General features: G+C 44.6%; 1 protein-coding gene across 2 annotated transcripts in view; it reads left to right on the top strand.

Moving 5' to 3' along the window:
* SH2D4A (SH2 domain containing 4A) overlaps positions 1-14,155 on the top strand; it is a 102,405-nt gene that overhangs the window by 40,291 nt on the left and 47,959 nt on the right. The window lies entirely within an intron of this gene.

Genomic DNA, 14,155 nt, shown 5'->3' with positions numbered 1-14,155 from the left:
TGGACCACTGTCCCAGCAAAAATGTATCTTGTGACCTGTCCAGTATTCCAGGGGAGGAACTACAGCCAATGTAGCCTGCCACCACGTGTTCCACAGGAAGGTGGAACTGTGTGGAACTGTGTTTGTCAGTTTGTCAGCGTATTTCATTGAGTGTGTGTGTGTGTATCTGCTTTTTTCTTTTCTTATTTTCCTCCAAATGTTGGAAATAGGGTCTCTTTACATCTGTATGCTGTTTTCTTTCCATTCTACCCCACCCTCCACCTCTTTGTTATTGATCCAATCTCTAACTAGTACAACAGTTTATTGGACGGTAAATATCTGCTTTTTCCTCGAATAAACATAGATTATCTTGTATGTCTAGAATTTTTTTTTAGCATACACATTGTGCATATACTATTCATGCTTTATTCATACTGAGTTTTGTTATTGTGATAGCTATGATTATGTGTGTGTTTACACGAGCTTCATTTTATTCTTGTTTTTGTCTCTGTGGATTACCTTTTGTTGATTAAAAGCTTACGCTGTTCGCTTACTGTTCTTTTTATCGTTTTTTTTTTTTTTCAACCGGTTAAGCAGAAGTACCCCAGTATGTTTAAAAAAAAAAATTCCCAAGTAACCTTATCTAGGGCAAACCTAAGTATTGATAATACTGTAGCCTCCCAACAATCCCAATTTCACGATCTTTTCCACTTCAGTTCCTTGTGTCCCAAATCTGGGGACACCAGGGGACCAAACACAGGCAGTAAGGTGCATCATTAAACAAGCTCACAGCGGGCACTACGACCACGCATGGAGCACTTCAACATCACTCCCTGCATACTCCTAAAGCCAGGCAGTCTGTCAGTGGACGGGTCTACCCCTTTTCGAGGTTAGCCTGTCCGTTATGGGCATTGCTGACGTGGGTCACATCACTGTTGTCACCCCATCAGTGACCTACCTTCCTAGTCCCCATTCTCCCCTCCTGACTGTTGGTAGGTATGCTGTCGGCAAACAAAAATAAAGATTGCTGCCCACTCATGTATCCCACAATGCCCCTCAGTCTCTTGACCGTCATGGGGGCCCGGTCATGCTGTTAAAGGGCCACAGCACATGACCGGACCCCTGCTTACAAATGCCTCCCTAGTGTGCGGGCCACAGGATACACCAGGGGCCCATGGGGGGGGGGGAATAAATAGTTGAGGGCAGCATGGGCCACGGGGCAGCTGCTTTGGGCCTGGGTACAGGCAGCTGCCCTGTTTGCCTTTGCCCCACATTAAAGATGGCCCTGTAGCATAGGAACCAGGGCTCTATACAATATGGAATAAGCTGTACTGTCAGCTAGAGATTCTGTTTTTCATTTATATAAAAAATAGAAGTTTCTGGTCTAGACAGCAAGTTTATAGCCGTGTGGCTTTATCTGTACTTCTTGTTGTAGATAATTTGATGATTTTGTTTTGTGTGAGATTTATACAGACACTAAAAATGTAGAAATGCGGGACATTCCTTTATGTTTCTGTAAATATTGTGTCTAGGTAGTTAATGTAAAACCATCTAGCTGGACGGGAAGTTTCTTTGCATTCTTCATGATTTCATTAGCCACCTCTTAGTTTAATTCATTTACCTTTTGACTTTATCAACTGTAAATGCTTGGTTCGAATATATATAAAGTCAAACTGTTGAGTGAAAATCACCCTATTTGTAATGAATAATCTGCACGTGTGGTCTGCTGCTCATCAAGCCCTTCAAGACAGTCTTCCAGAAGGCTACCTGTTTCAAATGGCCATGGAACAGCTGATGGAGCTCTGAGTTCTATGCTGGGCTGGGTATGTTTAAAAATCAGACTGTGGGAGAGAGATGTATATTAGGGTCAGATGGGCTAAGAGATTGGGGGGGGGGGGGGTACATAGATGGACATTTGATTTAAGGTCATTTAAGGAAAAACAAAAGCTAAGATTGAGAATTACAGAGATAAGACAGAGGTATTTAAGTAGGGAAATAAAACCATTAAACAAGGAACAAGAAAGATATATGGGCCTGAGCTGGTTAAACTAACTTTTAACATGATGGACAAAGACAAAGGTGATACAATACTTTGCATGATTAGCACAGGCTATAGTTACAAAGACATGACAATGTATACATTGAAAATAATAAAACTAAATAATAGTCACAAAATATAAAAACATTACACATACAACAAAATTAACAGATTATGTAGAAATAGAATGAAATGTGAAATGTTCTATTCTATATTTAAAGGAGCACTTCAAGCACCAACACAATTCTAACTTACTATAGGGTTTACTGTGGAAATATTTATTTTTTTTGGCATGCATCCAAAATATTTTTATGAATTTGTTTCTAGAAGTATGACAAATTTCAGGAGTCTCCCAGCACCCAAAGTATAGCCCCTCTACTGCCGACGATGTATTGTGGAAGTTTGGATGACAACGATGGCTGTGAGCTGTGGGCTAAATAGGAGCTTTTTAGTTTATAAAATTTGTTGGTAAAATGTGACACTTTTTAAGCATTCCTTTTTATTCAAATGTATTAAAAAAAAAAAAATACTCAACTTAACCGTGGGAAATTACTGCATCTGGTCTCAAAGACGAAGTAAAAGTACTATTAACGAACACCGTTACTGGCAAAGTAAAATAAAAGATGAGAATGGTGATAAAAGGAAAACTATATCAATAAAATCACAAAAAATAATTATCCATCCTACGGTAGAATCGGAGTCTATCATCAGATAAAATAAAAAATATATATATTGCATGTAATTTTGACAGAATATGATTTTATTTTGTGACATGATAAAGTAAAACACATACAGTATACTAAGGCTGTATTGGATGAACTATTTAGAAGTGTCCCAAGTGGCATGGCCTGACCGTCGAGAAGACTGGACGTGTCTCCTTAGAGCTTAGCTCTGATCGCGCCCAAAAGCTAACAAAAGCGACCTAAAATTTTATTTTTTCCTCTCCCCATCTTGTCCCCTAACATGGAGAAGAGAATCCCAAAAAAACAGACGAGGAAGGGGTCGGAATCTGGGGGTTCTGTCTTAGACCTCCTCACGGCACCTAAGCATGGCCGGCCAGAGAGTCAAGATGGCGACGGAGGTTCCTCACAGGCCTCTCCTCGTGGACACAGGGAGGCCTCCGCCGCCGAACAGGACACGATCCTGATGAAGCTGGCAGAAGTCCGGACCTACCTCGCCGGGGAAATTGCCAAGTCCACGGCGGTCCTGCAGGCCGACATAGGCGCACTGGGGGAACGTACCGCGAGGTTGGAGGCACGCATGGATGCTACCGCTCAGGCATATAACGCGGCAGTCGACCGGGTCAGCCACCTCACTGCACAAGCGGTAGAAACCGACCTTGCTATGGAAGATATGGCGAACCGGTCACGGAGAAATGACCTCCGCATACGGGGCCTCCCGGAGGACAAGGGTGAAAACCTACAGGAGCTTGTGCTCTCCATCTGAAAACCCCTCCTTCCGGAGCTCCCGGAGGAGCGCTTGCACAGGGCAATGCGTGCACTGCGGGCGGAAGGGAATGCCCCAAGAGATGTTATAGTTCGGTTCCTGCACTACCGTACTAAAGAGGAGCTGATGAAGAAAACCGGGACGGCCCGGTCAGGTATGCTGGCACGCAGATATCCCTGTACCAGGACCTTGCCCCTTCCACGCTTCAGCGGCGCAGAAATTGGCGGCCTGTGACGGAAGCCCTTAGGGGAGCGGGCGTGAGGTACGCTTGGGGATTCCCCTTCAAACTTCTCACCTTCCAAGGAGACTGGGTGCAGGTGCTGCTGCCTGGAGGCAATCCCCAACTTTTATTCCGGAGCCTGGTAGTCCAACCACCCCCAAACCTTCCCAACCTGGCATTGGGCCCAGAGGAGCTACCCCAGTTGCAGACGGAATGGCAGGAGGCAGGCGTGAGAGGCCACCGCTAGACACGGAGGATATCGTATGGTCTCCTTTTGCCGGGGTCTGAAGGATGTATCCTGGGGTTGGGGGGTGAAGAAACAAAGTTGTGGGTGGGGGCTGGGTATCGGCCTGTCGCTGGGTAGCTCGATTAATGCTTAGCGGGCTTTGGGTGGGGTGCCCGGGTCTTATTATGTGGTCACCGAGAGGGAGGGGGTGCTCCGCGACGGTAGCGGGTGTCGGCTGATGGCCCCACTACGGTTGTAGTACCGCAGTTGGGAAATTTTTTTTTGTTTTTTTTTTGCTTTGGGGGGGGTGTGGGAAATGGCGTCTGATGACACAACCTGGTGGCCTAGGGATGATATGGAAGTGGGTCTCTTTTGCTGGCTCAGTTGGTTCTGGGACCTGGGTATGGAGGCGGATGGTCTCTGTGACTTGGACTGAGTGGCTGTACCTTCCCCACTCATCTTAGCACTACCGCTATGTTTGGTCCTGGAGCGCGCCGCGTAAGATGTACAGGGACAGCTCCAGTACAAGTATACTCAATGCTCGGGAACGCAGAGAGAACTACGGTTGTTTTGTTTTTTTGTTCTTTTTATTTTCACGGCTCTGCAATCTCTCCTTTTTTCTCCTCCTATGGTTAAAATGTAGATAGCTAACGAGTGGTTAGAAAAGGGTATGTTACTGAGAAAAAGCCCTCCCCCCCCCCAAAAAAAAAATAAAAAATATATATATATATATATATATTTTAAAAAATAAATAAAAAATAAAAAAGGGAGGGAGGGAAAGTGTGTTTTCGAACAGGGGAAAGTGTGTTTTGACAAAAGGTGGAAAGTGTGTTTTCGAACAGGGGGGTCCCTAACAGAAGAGTAACAGTATGCTCTCAAAGAGGGTGGTCATTGGCAAAAGTAAGAATGTGGGTTCTACAAAAAGGGGGGTTCTTGCTACAGCGTAAAAGTGTGTTTTCGAACAAGGGGGGGTTCTTGAAAGAGGAACGTAGGTTTTCAAAAAAGTAAAAAAAAGGAAAACAAAAAACAAAAAAACAAGGGGACAAACCAACAAAAACTACAAACACACAGACAAACTTAATATGCGCACACTGTACATACTATTACTCCCCTAGGTGAGACAGGGGGAATGAAAAACAGTTTACATGTTTAGTTGATGGGAGAAGGGGGTGGGGAGGGGATAGAGAGACGTAGGTCTAAATAAAGCCTTAGTCGAATCTATTTCGTAATTGTAGAAACCAATGTTCTCCCAAACTGTGGATCAAAGGTCAGAGGCGCTGGCCCATTGTACCCTGTATTATTAACTAAGATATACCCAACTTGCTTATTCACCACCGTGGGTAAATGTTTACGAGTTTGCAACTTTTACGATTGGTATGTTACTCCGTGTGCTAGCCACAGACACCAGGTTGACTGGGCTCCAAGACTTTTACATAACACCTGGGTCACTGATTAGGTTGACATACCTATGGGAAGAGAGAGTTGTGTGATGTTATTTGCTTTTCCTGTTGCCTTTTTTTTTTCTTTTTCTTCTGCTCCTCGATCCCGCAGTAGCGAGTTCAAGGTCGGGGGGTTGACACACAGTGAGCGAGGGGTAAGACGCCCCCACCAGGTAATCTGAGGCCCTCACTCAATTTATCTTTACCCGGAATGTTGAAAAGGGGGGACAGTCGAGGTGAAAAGAATGCTCTTGGACGGTATACATTATAGCTCAGTACGGGACCCCCACAGTGAGGGCGGGACGGCTGGCCAGGGGTGAGGGGAGGTGACAGGATACGGGACCCACATATTCTTAGGCTTCACTAGTCCCACCTCTCCAATTCTGCCCTGTCATAGTGAGGGTCCTAGGGCCACGGGGGGGAAGGTAGGGACCAACGGGAGGGGAGTGGCACTAGGATGGGTACTAGCTCTCCCAGTCAGGATCGAGGGCATCACTCTCTTACAGAGCCGTGGGCTCCCACTCCTTAGGGTTGTAGAGGACAGGGAGGTACGGAATAGCTGCCCTACCACTTGGAAAGTGGCCAACACGACTAACTCCCACACAAGCGAAACTGTAGAACATTAGACTAGTCACAGTAGTCAGAGAACACTTGTTTGTGAATACTATTACTGTACAATACGGTTTTCACTGTTTAAGGGGACGCTATAGTCTCTCGGTAAGGTTTACTTTGTTATGGATGGAGGTCTATGTCTTCATGCTGGACCGATGTATCCATGGTGATTCCCCTAGCTTGGTTTTTTTTTTTGCTATGGGCATCGACCACTTCCCATTCCACGACCCCAAGCTGGGGGGATGGAAAGTGCAGGGCGAGCGACATCCGGGCACCCTGGCAGAGGACAGACCCGAGTTGTTGCCAATGGAGGTTGGTGGTGGCGGGGGACGGGGTGGGGATACCTTGGAATAGCTAATTGGAGGGCACTAAGTGGTCAAATTAGGTGACAGAAGGGCGTATGGGAGACAGGGCTCTGGGCTCCACAGCTCCTCCCAGCGAGATTACGGAGGTGAGATGGGAACGTGCTCCCCACATGAATCTGCCTTCTACTAGATTCTTGCTTTTCTTTTTTTCTTCTTCTCCTTTTTCTTTTTTCTCAAGGGGGGGGGGGAGTCCTTTCCATAGGAGCAGGTTTTAGAGATGACCCGGGCCTGACAGTACAGGCCAGGAGTAATATAGCCTGGGAGACGAGACCTGGTGACATGGTAGACAATAGCTTACAGCAAGATGGAAAAGCAAGGGATGCAAAGTCATACAGCAGGGAAGGACATCCCACACAATGGAGATCAAGATCACTACGTTGAACGTTAAAGGCCTTAACGGCCCGAAGAAGCATCGTCTCATGTTCAGGGAACTGAAGAGAATGAAATCAGACGTTGCTTTCCTCCAAGAGACTCATATTCCTAAACAAGCCAGTTTCAGACTACGAGATTGCACCTATGCAGGGACGTACGAAGCTAGGTCCCATCGCAAACATAACGGGGTGGCCATCCTTATTAGTAACAGCTGTCCCTTCCAACTGATTTCCCAAGACGTCGACTCGGAGGGCCGGTACGTTATTGTGTCGGGCACCTTACATTCACACGCCATTTATCTGATAAACATTTACGCACCTACCCAGCCGGATTCCGAATTCTGGTGCACATTGAGGGACAAAATCTTAGCGTTGTCTCATGGCATGGTCATAATGGGGGGGGATTTTAATGCGGCCCCGTGCCCGGCGGGTAACAGGAGCACGAAAGATGGAGTCCCAAGATCCCAAGGGAGAGGACGACAGGACCAGTTGCTCAAAGACTTTATTGCCGAAACCGGGCTGATAGATGTATGGAGGGCTCACCACCCGGGAACCAAGGACTACACTTTTTATTCAGCCCCTCAAGGAACTTACTCCAGGATCGACCTGTTTTTAGCAAACGCAGCGGGTATCTCCCGCACGATAGGGTCACAGGTAGGTAACATATCACCCTGGGCAATCTGTGCATAGCATCACCATGGAGACTGAATACGTCCTTGTTACGGGATCCTAAAATGGTGGAACAGATCTGGAAAGAGATAATAGAATACTTCAAAGTGAACGACACCCCAGAGGTGACGGCGAGTACGGTATGGGCGGCGCATAAGGATGTGGTGCGAGGGATGATGATCAAGTTGGCTACCAGACGGAAGAAAGTGAAACATCAAAAGCTAGAGGCCCTTGAACAGAAACATCAATTGACCCCGAACGGTGAGCTCTACAGGCAATTGGAAGCAGTGCGGAGACACATCCGTACACTGTTGTTAGACGACACTGCCAGGTCCATGGTATGCTCGAATCTTGCTTTTTTCGAAAAAGCGAACAAGATGGACACTCTCCTTGCCAGGACGCTTCGCCCCAGACAGGAACGGTCTCACATCACGGCAATACGACACCCGGATGGCACGACCAAATCGAGGCCGACAGACATAGCTGAGGTTTTTGAGGAATACTACAAACAATTATACCATCACACTCCATTGAGAAATACACATGCCGAACAAGAAGAGGAACATATCCTACAGTATCTTGACACTTTGGGATTGAAGAAATTAAATAGAGAAGTGGTGAATGGTTTGGCAGCAGAAATCACTGATGAAGAAGTGGACAGAGCCATATCGGGCCTGAAGGGTACTAAGGCACTGGGACCAGACGGTTTTGACGGCACGTATTATAAGACCTACAGGGAAGAACTTACACCCCGCCTGGTTAAGCTATTTGAACACCTGAGGCAAGGTGGGTCCTTAGACACCGATATGTCCATTGCCACGATCGTGCTTCTACCTAAACCCGGGAAGGACCCACTCCACCCCACAAATTACAGACCTATCTCGTTAATCAACCATGATATGAAAATCCTAGCGAGAGTGCAAGCGGACAGATTGAACCCGTTATTGAACTCTCTTATACATGCAGACCAGGTAGGTTTTATCCAAGGTCGGCAATTGTTTGAAAATACGAGGAGGAATGCAGACCTGATTTGGAAGCAAAAGGTCACCGGGACACCCACCCTGATCGTATCTATCGACGCAGAAAAGGCCTTCGACAGGGTTCGATGGCAATTTCTGTTCTCTGTGCTGAAGCATTTGGAATTTACGGAGGAATACATAACTGTTATCAAGGCAATGTACCATAAGGTGAGGGCACAGGTGCAGATAAAGGGAGCCCCGCTGAAACCTTTCAGGCTCTACAACGGGACCAGACAGGGGTGCCCACTTTCCCCTCTTCTCTTCATATTGGCGCGTGAACCTTTGTTACAAGCGATACGCAAACACCCGAACTTCAGAGGAGTCAGAGTGGGGGATAGAGACTTTACCGTCTCGGCATATGCGGACGACGTCCTCCTGACCATGACGGAGCCTGCAGCTTCAATGTCTGCACTGCAAGAGGTAATAACAGCATACGGGGAAGTGTCCGGATATAAAGCGAACATCCACAAATCCAGCGCTATGTCAGTGGGCCTTTTGGAGGCGGAAACGAGGGACATACAGGAGACCTACAATATAAAGATGGAAAAAGACTCCTTGACATACTTAGGAATTCACCTAACGGCAACCCCGGAATGTTTATATTCTGCGAACTACACTCCCATGTTCAGGGCGCTGATAAGGGATCTAGAAAAATGGACGGACAAACCTATCTCTTGGATAGGACGGATAAACTCCGTTAAGATGAATGTCCTCCCGCGCCTCTTGTTTCTCTTGTTTCTATTCCAAACGCTACCTGTACGAGTCGCAAAAGCACCATTGGCACCGTTACAAAAATCGATAGGGGATTTCATTTGGCAGAATAAAAGGCACAGGATCTCCAGAAAAATCCTGTATAGACGTAAAGATACGGGGGGCTTGGATTGCCTAACCTGTATTTCTACTATCTTGCGGCTCAATTGACGCAGGTTGCCATGTGGCACTCCCCGCCAGAGGAAAGAAGGTGGGTGGAGATTGAGTCCATGCTGGTTGGTTCGGATATACCCCAAATTCACGATGTGGGTCCCTAAGGAACATAGACCTATGATAAGAGTGACATGTCCAGCCATACTCAACTCGCTCCACATTTGGGACATGACAAATGCTAAATATGGACTAGCGTCGACTCCCTACTTAGGAACAGAGAGTTCCAACCCGGCATGGCTCCAAGGGACTTTAGACACATAGAAAGAGCCGGACTACAGCGGATCCATCAATTATACCGTAACGGGGAGATCATCCAGTTTGAGGACATACAACAAGGCAACCATTTAACCCCAGCAGACTTTTTTCGATTTATTCAGATACGGGATTTTGCTAGACGACCGCTTATTAGAGCAGCAGCCCTGAAAAAGCGGACTTTCTTTGAGAAAATTTGTTCGGACGAATTGGCACCTAAAGGTCTGATCACACTTTTATATGCTCACCTTAGTACAGAAAATAAAGAGTGGGGGGGTTTGACATACACTGAGCAATGGGAAGCGGATCTCGGTGAGGCATTGGAAGGAATCGAGTGGCAGGAGATATGGGAAGCGAATAAAAATGCTTCCATATGCGTCACACTCCAGGAACAGACTTGGAAGACTATGTTCCGGTGGTATACTACGCCCGTAAAACTATACAAAATGCATAAAGTGGATACGGACGACTGCTGGAGAGGCTGCGGATCCCGCGGAACGTACATCCACATGTGGTGGGATTGCTCGAAGATACGCAGTTTTTGGAAAGCGGTGGAAGATCTGCTGAAACAAACTTTTGATAGACCCCTGAAGATGGACTTCTAGATATATTTGCTAAACAGAACAGTTGACGGGTGGACTAGGAGAGAGCAGAAACTAACTCATAAAATAACTCATAGTGCGCGCAGAGAGATAGCGACTAAGTGGCTAAAACCAGAGGGCCCGGAGTTCTCAGGGGTGATCTCTAGAATACGTGAATGTAGAATTATGGACGACTTGACGGCTAGGGTGAGGGGTACGGCGGTGTCTTTCCAAAAACTATGGGAGCCTTGGGACAACAGCCCAGTGGGCTCGAGTGGAGTTTGATAGGATACTGACCAGAGACTGGACTCGGTTCATACGAAGGCCCCCCGGACCAATACGGGTATAATACTGCAAACAGGGACGTTTCCCCCCCCCTCCTCTTCTCTCATCTTTTTTTAACTATCTCTTCTCACTTTCTTTCAAAATTGTATTCTTACTTATTATTTCAATTCCTGCTATACGTTTTCTCTTTATTTGTTTTTTATTTTTTCTTTCTCTCTCTCTCTCTCTTTCTCTCTATTACCCCTTGGTCTCCAAGGGACAAGTTTTTTATATACCAGGCATAATCAAGCTGCCGGAGGTGCTGGGAAACCCACAAACGGGTTTAGCCATAAGACATAAGGTAAAAGAAGGGGTCCCAAATGCCGCCCATATGCCTGATTAAATATAAATATAAAAATCCCTCGATGGGGTAACAGTTGTGCATGGAAGTAGGAAGGATGCGCAATGCCTACTTAATCTGTATTGTTTACACCACTTGCAATATTTATGTTGGCTTCTGCGTAAGCCTGACCGTTTCTGTACACTGATTTTGCCTGTCGAGTAAAAATAAAGAATTAAAAAAAAAAAAAAAAAGTGTCCCAAATTCCACCTTATCTGTAGGTTTGCAACAAAGGGGAAGATCACGAGAATTGTAAAAGTTTAGTAGTCGCTAATGGAATGTACCTGCTGATTCCACTGGTTTCATAGCGATTATCCCACGTTTATTTCCTTGTAGCCGTTTTCTGTTGACATAAATGTGGCAAGCATCCCCTACTAACCATTAAAACCTAAAAATACAACTAAGATAAGATCACATTTCTTGCTTAAAATAGCTCAAATTTCTTTGTTAAAGGTCACAAATATTGAGTTACAAGTATGGTGATTCATTGCGTGCAACCAGAAATTATCCCTGTCTGTGCACCATGTCACAACCCATTCCAATGCATTTTGTGTTACAGTGGAGTCACCAGTGGAAACATATTACACTGAGAAAGACTGGGAGTAAATCCAGCCAATTGCATTGCAAGTATTGAATAGGACATCTTTACTTCCCTTACTTCCCCTTTGGAAACTGGTTTGGTTCCTTGTTATGTATTACCCGTTCCAGCTTGTGAACTTTGGCAAGAACCCAGTTGTTGTGTTTTGAAATGATACATATGAAAAAAATGAATATCCTTTTAACCTTCCTTTACTTATTTCAGGAAGTACCTATAATTATTTTACTGTTTTTTTTATTTTATTTTTTTATTTATTTTTTGAATCGAAAAAGGTGACCGATCACCAGATATGTGTGGCTCACTAAATCACACAAGCTTGGACATTCACTGTATAAAATTGGTTGTTGGTATGGGGCTTCCAGACACAAAGTTGCACCGGCAAGCAATTTTTACACTGAGTGAGAACATCATGGCTCTCCGACACAAGGCAGTCATACTTGTCCACTACCTTCCTTGGGTATACTGATCACAGTACCTGATAATAGACCTCCTTCTTGCTATGTGTTCTTCTCACCATCTTAGCAGCAGAAATTAAACCAAACATTATATTACCATGTGTTTTATTGACGTAGAACCAATGCCGTCAAAGCCTCAGCTGTACTCCAGCACATACACATTATAGTGTCACTATTCTGGACACAAATTGATAGCATAATATCAGTATCATGTTTAGATCCACTCTACCACATTTCCAGTTTCCCCATTTAGTGATCCCGAAAAGAATGTTCTTAAATTCTTATTGGAATTGGTTATTTTCTTTACTTGGCTAATCCAACAAAATGTCAAATCTCTGTTGTCTTGACTGCAGAGTTTTGTGGCTATGCTTTTCTCTTTCTTTGGCTTTGCATTATGATTTATCTATTTTTAAGGACCATAATATGCATGCTGTCTCCATTCTACTGGTTTCTCCTTGAATAGGAAGCTGATCTAACTATACTTTTGGTGTTGGACCCACACATATCCTGACAATAGAACTGGACTGCCTTCTAGTTATCTGTAACTTTGCAGAGCACAAATTATTAAGGTTTTTGACAAAAATGTATGAAAGGCTATAACACCTTCATCTCCATCTCCCGTGATCCCACTTCTTTACCTGGCTCCTTCATTCCTTCATTCTTGTGGACATATACCTTGTGAAAAAGTTATCAGAGCACACGAACTATAGCCACGTAGAAGTCGTCTCTTGGCCACTTTGAAGTAGTCTTTTATTTTTCTCTGGCATATTTTGACCCAGAGAACTACCACCAGGTCAAATATTGTTTGGCGATTTTTGACTGACACATTAGCTACGGTTGGCTTAAAATGTAATCCAGTAATTGATATCTATAATATTTCTTCTCACCGATTTCTTAATTTATTACTTCATTACTCCTACAAATTTTTCTCTGCCAATCTGACCACACATTTGATAAAGGAGTTAATTAGAACTTTAACACATGCTCAATAGCAACAGATATTCCAAGCAACATAATATTCTATTAATACAAAGCATAATTACATACGCAGCACTTCCAGGCGCACTTCAAAACTCTTTGTGAAGTCATTAAAGTTCAATATTTCAATGTTTGTGTTGCTAGAAGTGCGCAGTTTACAGACAACTTCCAGAAATGTCTTCTTGTTTATCCTCCTAATTTGAGTTTGTTTTCTGACTACCGACCATAATTTTGAATTGCGGTATTAATATGGTTGATTATTAATAGTTAGGTGTATTTAAATGGAGTGGGATGGTCAATGTGCTTTAAAGCTTAAAGGAAAACTATAGGGTCAGGAGCACAAACATGTATTCCTGACCCTAAAGTGTTAAACACTATCTAGCTCCCATGGCCCACCCTTGCCTCCCTCCCCCTAAATATAGTAAAATCTAAACTTTATTCCAGTCTGCTGGTGCTGGCTCTGCCTCTGATCTGCCTCATTGGCTGACAATATCAGAACTGATGATATCGGCCAATCACAATGCTTTGCCATAGCGTTGGATTGGTCTGAGATTGTCAATTCGGATGATCCCAGCCAAGGACGTGGGCCAGGGGGTAGATCCAAAAGTCTCCCTGGCCAATCCGCATCTCTATGAGGAAAATTCAGTGTCCTCATTTAGAAGGTTGAAACACTGAATGTCAGTGCTGCACACTGTGCAGCACTGCCTCAGGAAGCTCCTCTAGTAGCCATCTGAGGAATGACCACTGGAGGTATCCCTAGGCTGTAATATAAAAACTGCCTTTTCTCTGAAAAGACAGCGTTTACTGCAAAAAGCCTTCAGGGACTGACTATACTCATCAGAACAACTACATTACGCTGTAGTTGTTCTGGTGGCTATAGTGTCCCTTTAATATGGACCCTGAGTGCCCCTGTAATTGTGGGGAAAAAAACATGTTTTGAGAGACTGTACAGTCATGCTTCCCCATGTGCCTGCGAGCTGTAGAATCCTTTTGCACATTTCCATAATATTGCAAACACCACCTGATACCACAGATCAGATGAGAAGGCTTACGGGGTTATTTACTAAAGTGTGAATTGTTTGGAATTCAAAGTGAATTTCACATTTTGAGCCAAAGTAGCTGAACTGGAGCGTAGTTGACTTGGAGATTATTTTTCCATTTTAGCTACTTTAGCTTTAAATTTGAGAATCCCTTTGGATTCTCAGTTTTGTAAATAACCCCATTAGTATAACAGTCTTTAGGAAGAGCCTTCCCACTAAATGGCCTAGAATAATATGTTTAATATGCGTAACGTGACATTTACATAACATCTATATTAG

The sequence above is a fragment of the Pelobates fuscus genome, chromosome 5 (assembly GCF_036172605.1).
Source record: "Pelobates fuscus isolate aPelFus1 chromosome 5, aPelFus1.pri, whole genome shotgun sequence".
Taxonomy (NCBI): domain Eukaryota; kingdom Metazoa; phylum Chordata; class Amphibia; order Anura; family Pelobatidae; genus Pelobates; species Pelobates fuscus.
This window is presented reverse-complemented; position numbering and strand designations above follow the sequence as displayed.